The sequence below is a fragment of the Scyliorhinus torazame genome, chromosome 1, assembly GCF_047496885.1.
Source record: "Scyliorhinus torazame isolate Kashiwa2021f chromosome 1, sScyTor2.1, whole genome shotgun sequence".
Taxonomy (NCBI): domain Eukaryota; kingdom Metazoa; phylum Chordata; class Chondrichthyes; order Carcharhiniformes; family Scyliorhinidae; genus Scyliorhinus; species Scyliorhinus torazame.
The window spans coordinates 13,684,722-13,701,403 of record NC_092707.1 but is presented as its reverse complement, the minus strand read 5'-3'; positions in this window follow the sequence as shown (position 1 = coordinate 13,701,403).

Here is a 16,682-nt window from a genome sequence, read left to right as displayed (position 1 = left end):
GCCTGAATGGGCCGGTGAAGTGGGCTCGAGTGTTCGCGCACTTGAAGGGACTGAAGGCAGACGTGGCCATGCTCCAAGAGACACACCTGAAGGTGGCGGACCAGGTCAGGGTAAGAAAGGGATGGGTAGGACAGGTATTTCACTCGGGATTGGACGCAAAAAATAGAGGGGTGGCAATTCTGGTGGGAAAGCATGTGTCATTTGAGGCCAAGACTATTGTAGCGGACAATGGAGGGCGATATGTGATGGTGAGCGGTAGGTTGCAAGGGACGTAGGTGGTGTTGGTAAATGTATACGCCCCGAACTGGGATGATGCAGGATTCATGAAGCGCATGTTGGGGCGCATTCCGGACCTGGAGGTAGGAGGCCTGACAATGGGAGGGGACTTTAATACAGTGCTGGACCCAGCACTGGACGCTCCAGATCAAGGACGGGAAGGAGGCCGGCGGCGGCCAAGGTACTTAGGGGGTTTATGGATCAGATGGGGGGAGTGGACACATGGCGGTTTGCCATGGGAATTTTCTTTTTTCTCCCACGTGCATAAGGCTTACTCCCGGATAGATTTCTTTGTTCTGGGCAGGGCGCTCATACCGAGAGTGGAGGGGACGGAGTATTCGGCTATAGCCGTTTCGGACCATGCCCCGCACTGGGTGGAACTGGAGCTGGGAGAGGAGAAGGACCAACGCCCGCTGTGGCGGCTGGATGTGGGACTGCTGGTCGATGAGGTGGTGTGTGGGAAGGTGAGGGGGTGTATCGAAAGGTACTTGGAGGCCAACGACAACGGGGAGGTGCGAGTGGGGGTGGTATGGGAGGCGTTGAAGGCGGTGATCAGGGGAGAGCTGATCTCCATCAGGGCTCATAGGGAGAAGACAGAGGGAATGGAAAGGGAGAGGTTAGTGGGGGAGATCTTGCGAGTGGACAGGAGATACGCAGAGGCCCCGGAGGAAAGATTACTTGGGGAAAGGCGACGGCTCCAGATGGAGTTTGACCTGCTGACCACGGGGAAGGCGGAGGCACAGTGGAGGAAGGCACAGGGGGCGACCTACGAGTACGGGGAAAAGGCTAGTCGGATGCTGGCGCACCAGCTCCGTAAGAGGGTGGCAGCGAGGGAAATAGGGGGAATCAAAGGTGGAAGGGGAGCCACGGTTCGAAGTGCAACGAAAATAAATAAGGTATTCAAGGACTTCTATGAAGAGCTGTACAGATCCCAGCCCCCAGGGGGGGAAGGGGGGATGAGGCGATTCCTGGACCAGCTGGGGTTCCCGAGGGTGGAGGAGCAGGAGGCGGTTGGTTTGGGGGCACCAATTGGGTTGGAGGAGTTGAGTAAGGGTTTGGGGAGCATGCAGGCGGGGAAGGCCCCGGGGCTGGACGGGTTCCCGGTGGAGTTCTATAGAAAATATGTGGACCTGCTGGCCCCGCTACTAGTGAGGACCTTCAACGAGGCAAGAGAGGAGGGAACCCTGCCCCAGACAATGTCGGAGGCGACAATCTCCTTGATTCTAAAGCGAGACAAGGATCCACTGCAATGTGGATCGTACAGGCCGATTTCGCTCCTCAATGTGGATGCTAAGCTATTGGCGAAGGTACTGCCCACTAGGATTGAGGACTGTGTCCCGGGGGTGATTCACGAGGACCAAACGGGATTCGTAAAGGGCAGGCAGTTAAATACCAATGTGCGGTGGCTCTTAAACGTGATAATGATGACATCGGAGGAGGGAGAGGCGGAGATAGTGGCAGCTATGGACGCGGAAAAAGCCTTTGACCGAGTAGAGTGGGAGTACCTCTGGGAGGTATTGCGCAGGTTTGGGTTCGGGGGAGGGTTTATTAGATGGGTTAAGCTCCTTTACAGCGCCCCGGTGGCGAGTGTAGTGACGAACCGGCGGAGGTCGGAGGGACGAGACAGGGGTGCCCCCTGTTGTTTGCATTGGCGATCGAACCCTTGGCCATATCACTTAGGGAGTCTCAGAAATGGAGGGGGGTAGTCCGCGGGGGAGAGGAGCATCGGGTATCGCTATATGCGGATGACCTGCTGCTATACGTGGCGGACCCAATGGAGGGGATGGTGGAGGTCATGCAGACTCTGAAGGAGTTTGGAGAGTTCTCGGGCTACAAGCTTAATGTAGAGGAGAGTGAGCTTTTTGTATTACAGGCAGGGGACCAAGAAAGAGGGATAGGGGACCTACCACTGAGGAGGGCGGAGAGGAGTTTTCGGTATCTGGGGATCCAGATAGCCTGAAGTTGGGGGACCCTACATAAACTGAATTTGACGAGGGTGGTGGAGCGAATGGAGGAGGATTTTAAAAGATGGGACATGCTCCCGCTCTCGTTGGCGGGAAGGGTGCAGTCGGTCAAAATGGTGGTCCTTCCGAGGTTTTTGTTTGTGTTTCAGTGCCTCCCCATCGTGATCACCAAGGGCTTTTTCAAGGCAGTAGGTAGGAGTATTATGGGGTATGTGTGGGCAAATAAGACCCCGAGGGTTAGGAGAGGGTTCTTGGAACGCAACAGGGACCGAGGAGGGTTGGCTTTGCCAAACCTAGGGAGTTACTACTGGGCAGCAAACATGGCGATGATCCGCAAGTGGGTCATGGAGGGAGAGGGGGTGGCATGGAAGAGGATGGAGATGGCGTCCTGTAAAGGAACGAGCCTGGGGGCGTTGGTAACGGCACCGCTGCCGCTCTCGCCGACAAAATACACCACAAGCCCGGTGGTGGCGGCAACACTAAGGATCTGGGGCCAGTGGAGATGGCACTGGGGTGCAATGGAAGCATCGGTGTGGTCCCCGATCAGGGGTAACCACCGGTTTGTCCCGGGGAAGATGGATGGGGGGTTCCAAGGCTGGCATCGGGCGGGGATAAGAAGAATGGGGGACATGTTTATTGACGAGACATTTGCGAGCCTAGGGGCACTGGAGGAGAAATCTGAGTTACCCCCGGGAAATGCATTTAGATATATGCAGGTGAGAGCTTTTGTGAGGCGACAGGTGAGGGAATTTCCGTTGCTCCCGGCACAAGAAGTTCAAGATAGGGTGATCTCGGGGGTATGGGTCGGGGAGGGCAAGGTATCGGAAATATACCAAGAGATGAAAGAAGAGGGGGAAGCGCTAGTAGAAGAATTGAAAGGTAAATGGGAGGAGGAGCTGGAGGAGGAGATTGAGGAAGGGCTATGGGCTGATGCCCTGGGTAGGGTTAATTCCTCCTCCTCGTGTGCCAGGCTCAGTCTGATACAATTTAAGGTGGTCCACAGAGCGCATCTGACGGGGGCGAGGCTGAGTAGGTTCTTTGGGGTAGAGGATAGATGTGAAAGATGATCAGGGAGCCCGGCGAACCATGTCCATATGTTTTGGTCATGCCCGGCACTGGAGGGGTTCTGGAGAGGTGTGGCGGGAGTAATATCCCAGGTGGTGAAAGTCCGGGTCAAGCCAAGCTGGGGACTAGCAATATTTGGAGTAGTGGATGAGCCGGGAATGCAGGAGGCGAAAGAGGACGGAATTCTGGCCTTTGCGTCCCTAGTAGCCCGGCGAAGGGTCTTGCTATTGTGGATGGAGGCGAAGCCCCCTAGCCTGGAGGCCTGGATTAACGACATGGCGGGGTTCATAAAATTGGAGAGAATTAAGTTTGCTTTGAGAGGGTCTGCACAGGGGTTTTACAGGTGGTGGCAACCGTTCCTAGAATATCTCGCGGAGCGTTAGAAGAAGGTCGGTCAGCAGCAGCAGCAACCCTGGGGTGGGGGGGGGGGGGGAAGGTGGAACGAGAGATTGTTTGAGGGGATGGACGAGCGGGAGATAGCATGGAGGGTGGGGGGGAAACGGTACGTGCGGCCAAGAGCCAGTGTATAAAGCTATGTAAATATACCATCTTGCCATGTATATATCTTGCTCAGGGAGATTTTGCGTTATTTTGTTACGGGGGGGTGGGGGGGAGGGGGCGGTGGGGGGGGGGGGGGGGGTTACTGTTTGTAAGGGGAAAAATTGTGTTGTTAAAAAACCTTAATAAAAAATATTTTTCAAAAAAATTTTTTACAAATCGAGGTACGGGAATGTGGCCCGTAAACCGTACCAGTCACACATTCGTCCATCTCTCGCTGGAAGACCGAGACCCCGTTAGTGACACCGAAGGGAACCCTTAAGAAGTGGTAGAGCCACCCATCTGCTTCGAAGGCAGTGTATTTGCGGTCACTAGTGCGGATGGGGAGCTGGTGGTAGACAGACTTAAGATCCACTGTGGAGAAGACCTTGTAATGCGCAATCCTGTTGACCAGGTCGGATATGCGGGGGAGAGGGTACGCGTCGAGCTGCGTAAACCTGTTGATGGTCTGACTGGAGTCGATGACCATCCTATGCTTCTCCCCGGACTTTACCACCACTACTTGAGCTCCCCAGGGACTGTTGCTAGCCTTAATGACCCCTTCCCTCAGTAGCCTTTGGACCTCTGACCTGATGAAGGTCCGGTCCTGGGCACTGTACCGTCTGCTCCTGGTGGCGACGGGTTTACAATCCGGGGTGAGGTTCGCAAACAGGGAAGGCGGATCGACCTTGAGGGTTGTGAGGCTGCAGACAGTGAGTGGGGGTTTGGGGCCGCCGAATTTGAACGTTAGACTTTGGCGGTTACACTGAAAATCCAATCCGAGGAGTGTGGCCGCGCAGAGGTGGGGTAGCACGTAGAGTCGGTAGTTTTTGAACTCCCTTCCCTGGACCGTGAGGTTAGCTATACAAAACCTCTTGATCTCTACTGAGTGAGATCCGGAGGTCAGGGAGATTTTTTGATTAACGGGGTGGACGGGGAGAGAACAGCGCCTTACCGGGTCGGGGTGTATGAAGCTCTCCGTGCTCCCAGAATCGATTAGGCAGGACGTTTCATGACCATTGATAAGCACCGTCGTCGTAGCAGTCGAGAGTGTTCGGGGCCGAGACTGGTCCAGGGTCACCGAGGCTACTCGTGGCAGCAGTTGAATGTTCTCTTCGGGCGGTGTGTGGTCAGCCGAGCTGGGGTCCTGGGAGTCCATCCAAGATGGCGGCGCCCATTGGTCGCACATGGCTGGGGGTGCACAAAATGGCGGCGCCCATCCATCGCACGTGGCATCCGCGGGACAGGATGGCGATGCCCGGAGGCCGCACGTGGCCCTGGAGGAGGAAGATGGAGGCGCCCGCTGGCCGCACGGGGACCAAGGAGAGGGTTGTGGTGGCGGTCCGTATTCGCCTCCGGAGACCGCAACGACCGCCCGGGCCTGGCATACCGCCACAAAGTGGCCCTTTTTACCGCATCCCTTGCATGTGAATGCGGGGGCCGGACAGCGCTGCCAAGGGTGCTTAGCCTGCCCGCAAAAATTGCAGCAGGGACCCCCGGGGTTGCCAGGCCGTCTTGCAGCACACGCTTCTGGGGGGATGGGAGATGTCTTGGGGCCGGCTGTGGGGGAGCTCCACGCTGCCCAGGGGGCTGCCGCGCGTTCGGGGACATAAGCCCGGGCATTTCGGGAGGCCACATCCAGGGAGCCAGCAAGAGCCCGTGCCTCCTTCAGGCCTGGGGTGTCTTTCTCCAGCAATCGCTGGTGGATTTGGGAGGACAGCATACCTGCAACGAAAGCGTCCCGGATCAAGGGTTCTGTGTGGCCGCTCGCCGAAACTTGCGGGCAGCTGCAGTTTCTCCCCAACACCAGGAGTGCACGATAGAATTCTTCCAGTGATTCCCCAGGGATTTGTCGCCTCGTCGCTAGCAGATGTCGGGCGTAGGCCTGATTTACTGGGCGAATATAATGTCCTTTCAGGAGCTCCATTGCTGCATCAAAATCGTCCGCGTCCTCGATGAGGGTGTAGATTCCTGGGCTCACCCTCGAGTGCAGGACTTGCAGTTTCTGTTCTCCCGTGGGTGTGTTTTCGGCCGTTCTGAGATATCCGTTAAAACACACCAGCCAGTGCTTGAAGGTTGCCGTTGAGTTTGCCGCGTGGGGGCTGAGTTGCAGACACTCCGGTTTGATTCAGAGCTCGATTCTTTTAAATCTAGCGTGTTAAATTGATGCACAATCAATACCCTCAGAAACGAGATTGGAGACAATTGAAGGCTTTAATACGCTAGATGTTTCCCCAGCAGCGCAGGTACAGAAGAAAGCTGCTGGGGCAGCACGGGCTCTTATACCCCGCCTTGCAAGGCGGAGCTAACATACAAGCTTATGGGAACAAGTACATTCTCCACCAATGGTATTCCAGCATTACTAGGTTCCGTAATCCTCCTAACACAGACTACCACAGAGAGTATGGGGGCAATGCAGGCAGGGAATGCCCCAGACCCAGATGGATTCCCTGTGGAATTTTGGGGGGGGGGCTTGGAGCCTCTGCTAATGAGGGCATAATGTCAGGCTAGGGGAAAAGGGGAGCTCCCTCCTACACTATCATAGGTGCCCATATCCCTAATATTAAAGAAAGATAAAGATCCGGAGCAGTGTGGGTCCTATCGGCCGACATCTTTATTAAATGTGGGTGGTAAGTTGCTGGCGAAGATCCTGGCCTCTATTATCGAGGACTGTGTGCCGGGGGTGATGGGGAAGACCGGACGGGGTTTGTAAAGGTGAGGGAATTGTCGGCGAATGTTAAGAGATTATTAAATGTGATAATGATTCCCCTAGAGGGGCAGGACGTGGAGGTGGCAGTGGCAATGGATGCAGAGCAGGCGTTCGATCGGGTGGAGTGGGAGCATCTGTGGGAAGTGTTAGGATGCTTTGTGGACTGGGTCCGTCTGTTGTTCAAGGTGCCTGTAGCGAGCATGCGGATGAATCAGGTGAGCTCGGGGTACTTCCGGTTACTTCGTCGGACAAGGCAGGGGTGCCCACTATCCCGTTGCTTTTTGCCTTGGCAATAGTGCCATTGGCAATGGCGCTTGGAGCGTCGAAGAGTTGGCGAGGGATTGTGTGGGGAGCGCGGATGAGCACAGGGTCAGGCTGTATGTGGATGATCTGCTGCTGTATATTTCAGACCCAGTGGTGCCGCCACCAACCCCGGGAACACCTCCTGTGGGATCCGATCCTGGGGAGCTCCGGGAAAAGTAAGTCTCTACTTGACAACAGGAATTCTGTTGCTGGGGCCTCCCCACTTCACGGGGAACATTTAACCCCAGGACTTCCCCCAATGTGGTGGAAGTTCCAATCAGAGACCGGCAGCTCTTCATCTCTGGCAGTGCCAACCAGGAGCAGCGGCTTCTGTCGGTAATCCACTTGGGATCATTGTGGGATCCCTGGAAAAAGGCGATGGCAGGATGGAGATCATGGGGAGGGGGTGATCAAAGCAGAGGGAGGAGGTTGGAGAGGGATCTCAGTGGCCCCCTCGTTTCCCGATGCTGGGTCCCTCAATCAGGAGCTAATCTGCCAGGGTCTGCCTTCTGGGCTTCCCACAAATCTGTGTCAGACGACAAGGCCTCTAAGTGGGCATTCATTGCTCACTTCAGGCAGGAAGGTCAACCACAGGCCTTCCGGCCACAGACGTAATCACGGAGGAAGTCATGATGACAGGGCGGGATTCTCGCCGACCCGGCGGGGCGGGGGGTCCCGGCGGGATGGAGTGGCGTGAACCACTCCGGTGTCGGGCCGCCCCAAAGGTTCCGAATCCTCCGCACCTTCAGGGGCTAGGCCCGCCCGGAGTGGTTTGCGCCCCGCCGGCTGGCGGGGAAGGGGCATGGCGCCACGCCAACTGGCGCCGAAGGGCCTCCGCCGGCCGACGCGAGTTGGTGCATGCGCAGGAGCGCCAGCGCATGCTGGCGTCATTCCCGTGCATGCGCAGAGTGCTTCGTTTCCGCACCGGGAATGGCGGACCGGTACAGCCTCCGGTGCGGAAGGATAGAATGCCCGCACGGCACAGGCCCGCCCGCGGATCAGTGGGCCCCGATCGCGGGCCAGGCCACCGTGGGGGCACCTCCCAGGGCCAGATCCCCCCCCCCCCCCCCAAGACGCCCGGAGCCCGCCCGCGCCGCCAGGTCCCGCCGGTAAGGGACCTGCTCTAATTTACGCCGGTGGGACTGGCAAAGAACGGGCGGGACTTCGGCCCATCGCGGGCCGGAGAATTCGGGCAGCCCCGGCGCCCATTGAGTCGCGCCGGACCCCGCCATTCTCCGAGGCGGGCGGCGCGACTCACGCCGGGCCGATTTTTGGGGGACCGGAGTATTAGGAGGGCAGCAGGGGCGGGATTCCCGCCGACTCCCGGCGATTCTCCGACCCGGCGGGGGGTCGGAGAATCCCGCCCCTGGTTTATAATAAAACCGGAAAAAGCTGGGTAAACTCTGCAGCCCTGCCAGCATCTGTGGAGGGAGAAAGAGAGTTAAAGTCTCGAGTCCTTGCGGCTCGTCTTCAGAACTGAAGACGAGCTGGCAGCACGGTGGCGCAGTGGGTTAGCCCTGCCGCCTCATGCCGCTGAGGTTCCAGGCTCGATCCCGGATCTGGGTCGCTGTCCGTGTGGAGTTTGCACATTCTCCCCGTGTCTGCGTGGGTTTCGCCCCCACAACCCAAAGATGTGCAGCATAGGTGGATTGGAGACGCTAAATTGCCTCTTAATATAAAAAAAAGCTCTGTTTCTCTATCCGCAAATGCTGTCAGACCTGCTGAGATTATCCAGCATTTTCTGTGTTCATTTCAGATTTCCAGCCTCTGCAGTATTTTGCTTTGATTACGGTGATAAGGTTAGCTGAAGTAAGGTGGGAGGTAAATACTAAACCCCTGCATCGACCAGTGTCCCTGAATAGTCTGCTTCTATACAGGTTCATCTGTAAACTGCTGTCCTGCGAAGATCATTGGGATATTCCCGTTTCTGGTGCATGTCATGTGCGATTTCTCTTTATTGCAGCTGGTAAATAATTTTCAATGTATTTCCACATTGAATGGTCCATAATGTGCGAAAAAAGCAAAGCACAGATTTCATGCAAACCACTTAATAGGAAGCTTGCATATTATAAAGCCATCGACAAATCCACTGTGAAGATTTGGCGCCACAGTTTACTGAAGAAGGTTAATCGTACTCCGAGGGATATTAATGCAAATCACGACTCCTCCATTTAATGTTCTCTCATGTTATTGTATCAAAGAAATGATATAAACCATTCTGTGCGGTGAAATTGGATAATTGCTTCATCCTGCTTCACTGCATAAGCTTTGATATGTCTTTGTTTATAAAAAGCATCCCGTTGTTGTATACAGAACGCACCAGTTAGAGTTGAATTCAAAGAGATTTTGTCAACAAGAGGCTTTTTCTCAGAGCCTGACTTCTGAGTCTCCAACAGACTGCAATGGAACTGCAATGTCTGGTTTGGACAGCAGGGATACGTCTATGGACATCACCCATCAGTGCAGTAGATTCATTGTTGAGCTCCCAGTATTGGTTTGTTATAATAATAATAATCGCTTATTGTCACAAGTAGGCTTCAAACGAAGGCGAGCAGGATGCTCGTGCACAACCCAGGAAGCAGGAGGTGGCGAGGGAGATGGGAATGGTGAAGGATGGAAGGGGAAGAGTGGAACTGGATCTGGTGGGGGTGAATGGGGTATTCGAGGAGTTTTACGGGAGGCTTTATGAATCGGAGCCCCCGGCCAGGGGGGGAGGGAGTGCGGCGATTCCTAGATGGGTTGGAGTTCGCCAAAGTGGACGAGGAACAGGTGAAGAGACTGGGGGCTTCAAAAGTGTCCTTTAGAACATACAGAGCAGAAGGAGGCCATTCGGCCCATCGAATCTGCACCGACCCACTTAAGCCCTCACTTCCACTCTATCCCCGTAACCCAATAACCCCATCTCACCTTTTTGGACACTAAGGGGCAATTTATCACGGCCAATCCACCTACCCAGCACATCTTTGGACTGTGGGAGGAAACCGGAGCACCCGGAGGAAACCCACGCAGACACGGGGTGAACGTGCAGACTCCGCACAGACAGTGACCCAGCTGTGAAGCCACAGTGCTAACCACTTGTGCTACCGTGCTGCCCATAAAAGGAAGTAAGGTTAAACACAAGAGTCAAGGGTGCAGGCTATGGGCGGGTGAGGGGTGTGGTAAAGAAAAGCCTAATTGAACTATCATTTTTTATGATGTTTCTTTCATGTTTGAGCGACTCAGTTGGACAGATTTCTATCTTCGAAGGCTGACCCGTTACTCGGTGAGTAACCCCTTATTACAGGACTTGGCTGTCAGTCCTGGCGCGCGACTGAGGGAGTGCTGCACTGTCAACGGGTGCCATGTTTCAGATGTGATGTTAAATTGAGGTCCTAGCCACCCTTCCAGGTGGACATGAGCGATCCCATTGCAGGCGAGCAGTGGAATTATCCCTGGTCTCAATACTTATCCCATGACCAACATCCCAGAAACAGATTTTATTTTTAGTCGTACATAGGACGTGGGTGTAGCAGGCTGTGCCAGCATCTATTACCCATCCCTGACTGCCCTTGAGAGGGCAGTTAAGAGTCGACCACATTGCTGTGGGCCTGGAGTCACATGTAGGCCAGGCCAGGTAAGGACGGCAGGTTTCCTTCCCTAAAGGACATTAGTGAACCAGATGGGTTTTTATGACAGTCGACAATGGACATCCTTAGACTTTTAGTTCCAGATTTTTATTGAATTGAAATGTCACCATCTGCAGTGGCGGGTTTTGAACTTGGGACCCCGAGTACGCTGGGTCTCCGGATTCCTGGGCCAGTGACAATGCCACTACGGCACTGGTCATTATCATCTTGCTGTTTGTAGGAGGTTGCTGTGAGCAGATTGATTGCCATGTTTGACACATCAAAAGCTTCACAGGGACTGTCAGGTGTTTTGGGACGTCCTGAGGTTGCGCATGATGCTATATAAATGCAGGTCTTTCTTTTTGTTGGTGGATTAATGGGGATAGTTTGTGAGCATTTGTTTGGGACCGAGGAGCAGGAAGAGGCAATCTGCCCTCTAGCCTGCTCCGCTACTCAATATGATCATAGCTGATCTGGTCGCTGTCTCAATTCCACTTTCCTATCTTCCCACCATAACTCTTGACTCCCTTGTCTTTCACAAACCTGCCTAGCCCGGCCTTGAATAGATTCCGTGAGCCACAGCCCTGCTGCTCCTTAGGGAAGAGAATTCCATACACTAATTCCACAATCTGAGGAGAAAAAATGCTTAGAGTATAATAATCTTTATTGTCACAACTCGGCTGACATTAACGCTGCAATGAAGTTACTGTGAAAAGCCCCTAGTTGCCACATTCCGGCGCCTGTTCAGGTACGCTGAGGGAGAATTCAGAATGTCCCATACACCTAACAAGCACGTCTTTTGGGACTTGTGGGAAGAAACCGGAGCGCCCGGAGGAAACCCACGCAGACACCGCGAGAACGTGCAGTCTCCGCACAGATAGTGACTGCTTAAATAGTCAACATCTTACTCTTAAACCGTGTCCCCTTGTTCTATTTTCCCCACAGGGGGCAATTTAGCGCAGCCAATCCACCTACCCTGCACCTCTTTGGGTTGTGGGGGTGAGACCCACGGGGGAAATATGTAAACTCCACACGGACAGCGACCCGGGGCCGGGATCGAACCCGGGTCCTCGGCATTGTGAAGCAGCAGTGCTAGCCACTGCGCCACCGTGCCGTCCATGTTCACATCACTCTCAGGAGTGGGAGGGAGCTCAGCTTGACCTCCAACCCCAAAGTCAGCGCCGCTGACAATTCAGCACTCTCTCAGTAACAAATTGAATCTCCAGCCTCGTGCACTTGAATCCTGGAGTGCGACTTGCCACGGACACCAGGGAGAAATTGTGGGATCTCCTACATCCACCTGAGAGCTCAGTCAGGTTCCCCATTAATATTTAATCTGAGAGACGACACCTCTGACAATGCAGCCCTCCCTCGGTACTGCACTGGTGAGATTAGACATTTCTTTTTGCATTGAAGTCTTGCGAGCGGGCTTTAAACCCACAGCAAGCTGTTGCAGAGGTGCTGGTTCCTCACTGAGCTCTGGCTGACAGCTGCTTCGTGTTCAGGCTCTCACTGGGGAAGTTTGCCAAGAGTGTAGCCTGGATTAATACTTCATTGCCAAGGCGAAAGATTTATTTTCAGCGACAGTTCGGCGAACAGGCATCCCTGAATTTCCCGCGAAAGCCAAATGCAGTTGATTCTCTGATCATCAGGATTCACTTTTCCAGCCAGCAGCACACCCACACTGGCGGGTATTCCCGGCAGCGCTGGCTGGTTTCAACGGGAAATCCCATTGATAAACAGTGGGAAAACCAGAATCCCACCGCCAGCGAGCGGCCCCGAGAAACACTCGGCCGGGGAAGCGGAGAATCCCGCCCAAAGTTACTTATCATTAATTTCCCCATGGAGGAGTGGATAAATAGTAGTCAACGTTCTGGTTCCAGCTTATCTGTCAGATCTCGGATAAACATTCCAGCCGGACAATTTGTCGTCACGAGACCTCTCTGTGCCTGGCTGATGACGTCTGCAGAGCAAGCAAACAGTCTGATGCCAGGCCAATACCAAGACAGCCAAACAGAGACTGCGAGGGAGGGGTAGGCCCAACAGCACGGTGAGCAGGAAATTCATCGACAGGACAATGCTGCGCTTGCCCTAAATTCTCAGGTGACCCACTGGCAACTGGGTTTATGACGCATCAAGCGGAAAGTAAAACGCAGACCAGCATATCTCTAGCGCCTGTCACGGCCAAAGGACTCCCCAAAGCGCTTTGCAGCCAATGAAGTACTTTTGAAATGTCGCCACTGCCTTAACGTGGGAAACGGAGCAGCCAATTTATTTAGAGAAAGTTCCCAAAACTAGCAAGGTGACAATAACCAGGCAATCTGCCATTGTGATGTTATTGAAGGATAAATATTGGCCAGGGCTCCAGGGAGATCTCTCCTGCTCTTCTATTGGACATGGATCACCTGAAAGGGCAGATAGAGCCTCAGCTCCATGTCTTATCTGAAAGACATTGCTGTGATAGTGCCGCACTCCCTCAGTAATGTATTCCACTCCATGTAATGTGATACGTTGCTCCATCTTTGATGGAGCACTTGTCTTTGCAGGGGCAGGCCAGTCGATTTCGGCGGGAGAACAGCTGGTGAGTCAGTTTCAGCGGGAGCAGTGCGGAAGTGGCTGCTGGGAGGTAAGTCTGTCCTTTAAAAGCACTTGTCTTTGCAGGGGCAGGCCAGTCGATTTCGGCGGGAGAACAGCTGGTGAGTCAGTTTCAGCGGGAGCAGTGCGGAAGTGGCTGCTGGGAGGTACGTCTGTCCTTTAAAAGCATTTGTCTTTGCAGGGGCAGGCCAGTCGATTTTGGCGGGAGTGGAGCTGGCTGGTTAGAAAGTTAAAAGACAGGACCTCGAGGGTTGTAATCTCGGGATTACTCCCTGTGCCACGTGCCAGTGAGGCTAGAAATAGGAAGATAGAGCAGACAAACACGTGGCTAAACAGCTGGTGTAGGAGGGAGGGTTTCTGTTATCTGGACCACTGGGAGCTCTTCCGGGGCAGGTGTGACCTGTATAAGATGGACGGGTTGCATCTAAACCGGAGAGGCATAAATATCCTGGCCGCGAGATTTGCTAGTGTCACACGGGAGGGTTTAAACTAGTATGGCAGGGGGGTGGGCACGGGAGCAATAGGTCAGAAGGTGAGAGCGTTGAGGGAGAACTAGGGAATAGGGACAGTGTGGCTCTGAGGCAGAGCAGACGGGGAGAAGTTGCTGAACACAGCGGGTCTGGTGGCCTGAAGTGCATATGTTTTAATGCAAGGAGCATTACGGGTAAGGCAGATGAACTTAGAGCTTGGATTACTACTTGGAACTATGATGTTGTTGCCATTACAGAGACCTGGTTGAGGGAAGGGCAGGATTGGCAGCTAAACGTTCCAGGATTTAGATATTTCAGGCGGGATAGAGGGGGATGTAAAAGGGGAGGCGGAGTTGCGCTACTTGTTCAGGAGAGTATCACAGCTATACAGCGAGAGGACACCTCAGAGGGCAGTGAGGCTATATGGGTAGAGATCAGGAATAAGAAGGGTGCAGTCACAATGTTGGGGGTATACTACAGGCCTCCCAACAGCCAGCGGGAGATAGAGGAGCAGATAGGTAGACAGATTTTGGAAAAGAGTAAAAACAACAGGGTTGTGGTGATGGGAGACTTCAACTTCCCCAATATTGACTGGGACTCACTTAGTGCCAGGGGCTTAGACGGGGCAGAGTTTGTAAGGAGCATCCAGGAGGGCTTCTTAAAACAATATGTAAACAGTCCAACTAGGGAAGAGGCGGTACTGGACCTGGTATTGGGGAATGAGCCCGGCCAGGTGGTAGATGTTTCAGTAGGGGAGCATTTCGGTAACAGTGACCACAATTCAGTAAGTTTTAAAGTACTGGTGGACAAGGATAAGAGTGGTCCGAGGATGAATGTGCTAAATTGGGGGAAGGCTAATTATAACAATATTAGGCGGGAACTGAAGAACATAGATTGGGGGCGGATGTTTGAGGGCAAATCAACATCTGACATGTGGGAGGCTTTCAAGTGTCAGTTGATAGGAATACAGGACAGGCATGTTCCTGTGAGGAAGAAAGATAAATACGGCAATTTTCGGGAACCTTGGATGACGAATGATATTGTAGGCCTCGTCAAAAAGAAAAAGGAGGCATTTGTCAGGGCTAAAAGGCTGGGAACAGACGAAGCCTGTGTGGCATATAAGGAAAGTAGGAAGGAACTTAAGCAGGGAGTCAGGAGGGCTAGAAGGGGTCATGAAAAGTCATTGGCAAATAGGGTTAAGGAAAATCCCAAGACTTTTTACACTTACATAAAAAGCAAGAGGGTAGCCAGGGAAAGGGTTGGCCCACTGAAGGATAGGCAAGGGAATCTATGTGTGGAGCCAGAGGAAATGGGCGAGGTACTAAATGAATACTTTGCATCAGTATTCACCAAAGAGAAGGAATTGGTAGATGTTGAGTCTGGAGAAGGGGGTGTAGATAGCCTGGGTCACATTGTGATCCAAAAAGACGAGGTGTTGGGTGTCTTAAAAAATATGAAGGTAGATAAGTCCCCAGGGCCGGATGGGATCTACCCCAGAATACTGAAGGAGGCTGGAGAGGAAATTGCTGAGGCCTTGACAGAAATCTTTGGATCCTCGCTGTCTTCAGGGGATGTCCCGGAGGACTGGAGAATAGCCAATGTTGTTCCTCTGTTTAAGAAGGGTGGCAGGGATAATCCCGGGAACTACAGGCCGGTGAGCCTTACTTCAGTGGTAGGGAAATTACTGGAGAGAATTCTTCGAGACAGGATCTACTCCCATTTGGAAGCAAATGGACGTATTAGTGAGAGGCAGCACGGTTTTGTGAAGGGGAGGTCGTGTCTCACTAACTTGATAGAGTTTTTCGAGGAGGTCACTAAGATGATTGATGCAGGTAGGGCAGTAGATGTTGTCTATATGGACTTCAGTAAGGCCTTTGACAAGGTCCCTCATGGTAGACTAGTACAAAAGGTGAAGTCACACGGGATCAGGGGTGAACTGGCAAGGTGGATACAGAACTGGCTAGGCCATAGAAGGCAGAGGGTAGCAATGGAGGGATGCTTTTCTAATTGGAGGGCTGTGACCAGTGGTGTTCCACAGGGATCAGTGCTGGGACCTTTGCTCTTTTTAGTATATATAAATGATTTGGGGGAAAATGTAACTGGTCTGATTAGTAAGTTTGCAGACGACACAAAGGTTGGTGGAATTGCGGATAGCGATGAGGACTGTCTGAGGATACAGCAGGATTTAGATTGTCTGGAGACTTGGGCGGAGAGATGGCAGATGGAGTTTAACCTGGACAAATGTGAGGTAATGCATTTTGGAAGGGCTAATGCAGGTAGGGAATATACAGTGAATGGTAGAACCCTCAAGACCATACTGCCCGACTAAACTACAATCTTCTACACTTCCTGGGTCCGTATCCTTCTATTCCCATCCTATTCATATATTTGTCAAGATGCCCCTTAAATGTCCCTATCGTCCCTGCCTCCACTACCTCCTCCGGTAGTGAGTTCCAGGCACCCACTACCCTCTGCGTAAAAAACTTGCCTCGTACATGAGGGCAAAGTTTAGAGTAGATGTACGAGGCAAGTTTCCTGAAACAATATGTTGACAGGCCAACAAGAGGCGAGGCCACGTTGGATTTGGTTTTGGGTAATGAACCAGGCCAGGTGTTGGATTTGTAGGTAGGAGAGCACTTTGGGGACAGTGACCACAATTCGGTGACGTTTACGTTAATGATGGAAAGGGATAAGTATACACCGCAGGGCAAGAGTTATAGCTGGGGGAAGGGCAATTATGATGCCATTAGACGTGACTTGGGGGGGATAAGGTGGAGAAGTAGGCTGCAAGTGTTGGGCACACTGGATAAGTGGGGCTTGTTCAAGGATCAGCTACTGCGTGTTCTTGATAAGTATGTACCGGTCAGGCAGGGAGGAAGGCGTCGAGCGAGGGAACCGTGGTTTACCAAGGAAGTGGAATCTCTTGTTAAGAGGAAGAAGGAGGCCTATGTGAAGATGAGATGTGAAGTTTCAGTTGGGGCGATGGATAGTTACAAGGTAGCGAGGAAGGATCTAAAGAGAGAGCTAAGACAAGCAAGGAGGGGACATGAGAAGTATTTGGCAGGAAGGATCAAGGAAAACCCAAAAGCTTTCTATAGGTATGTCAGGAATAAGCGAATGACTAGGGAAAGAGTAGGACCAGTCAAGGACAGGGATG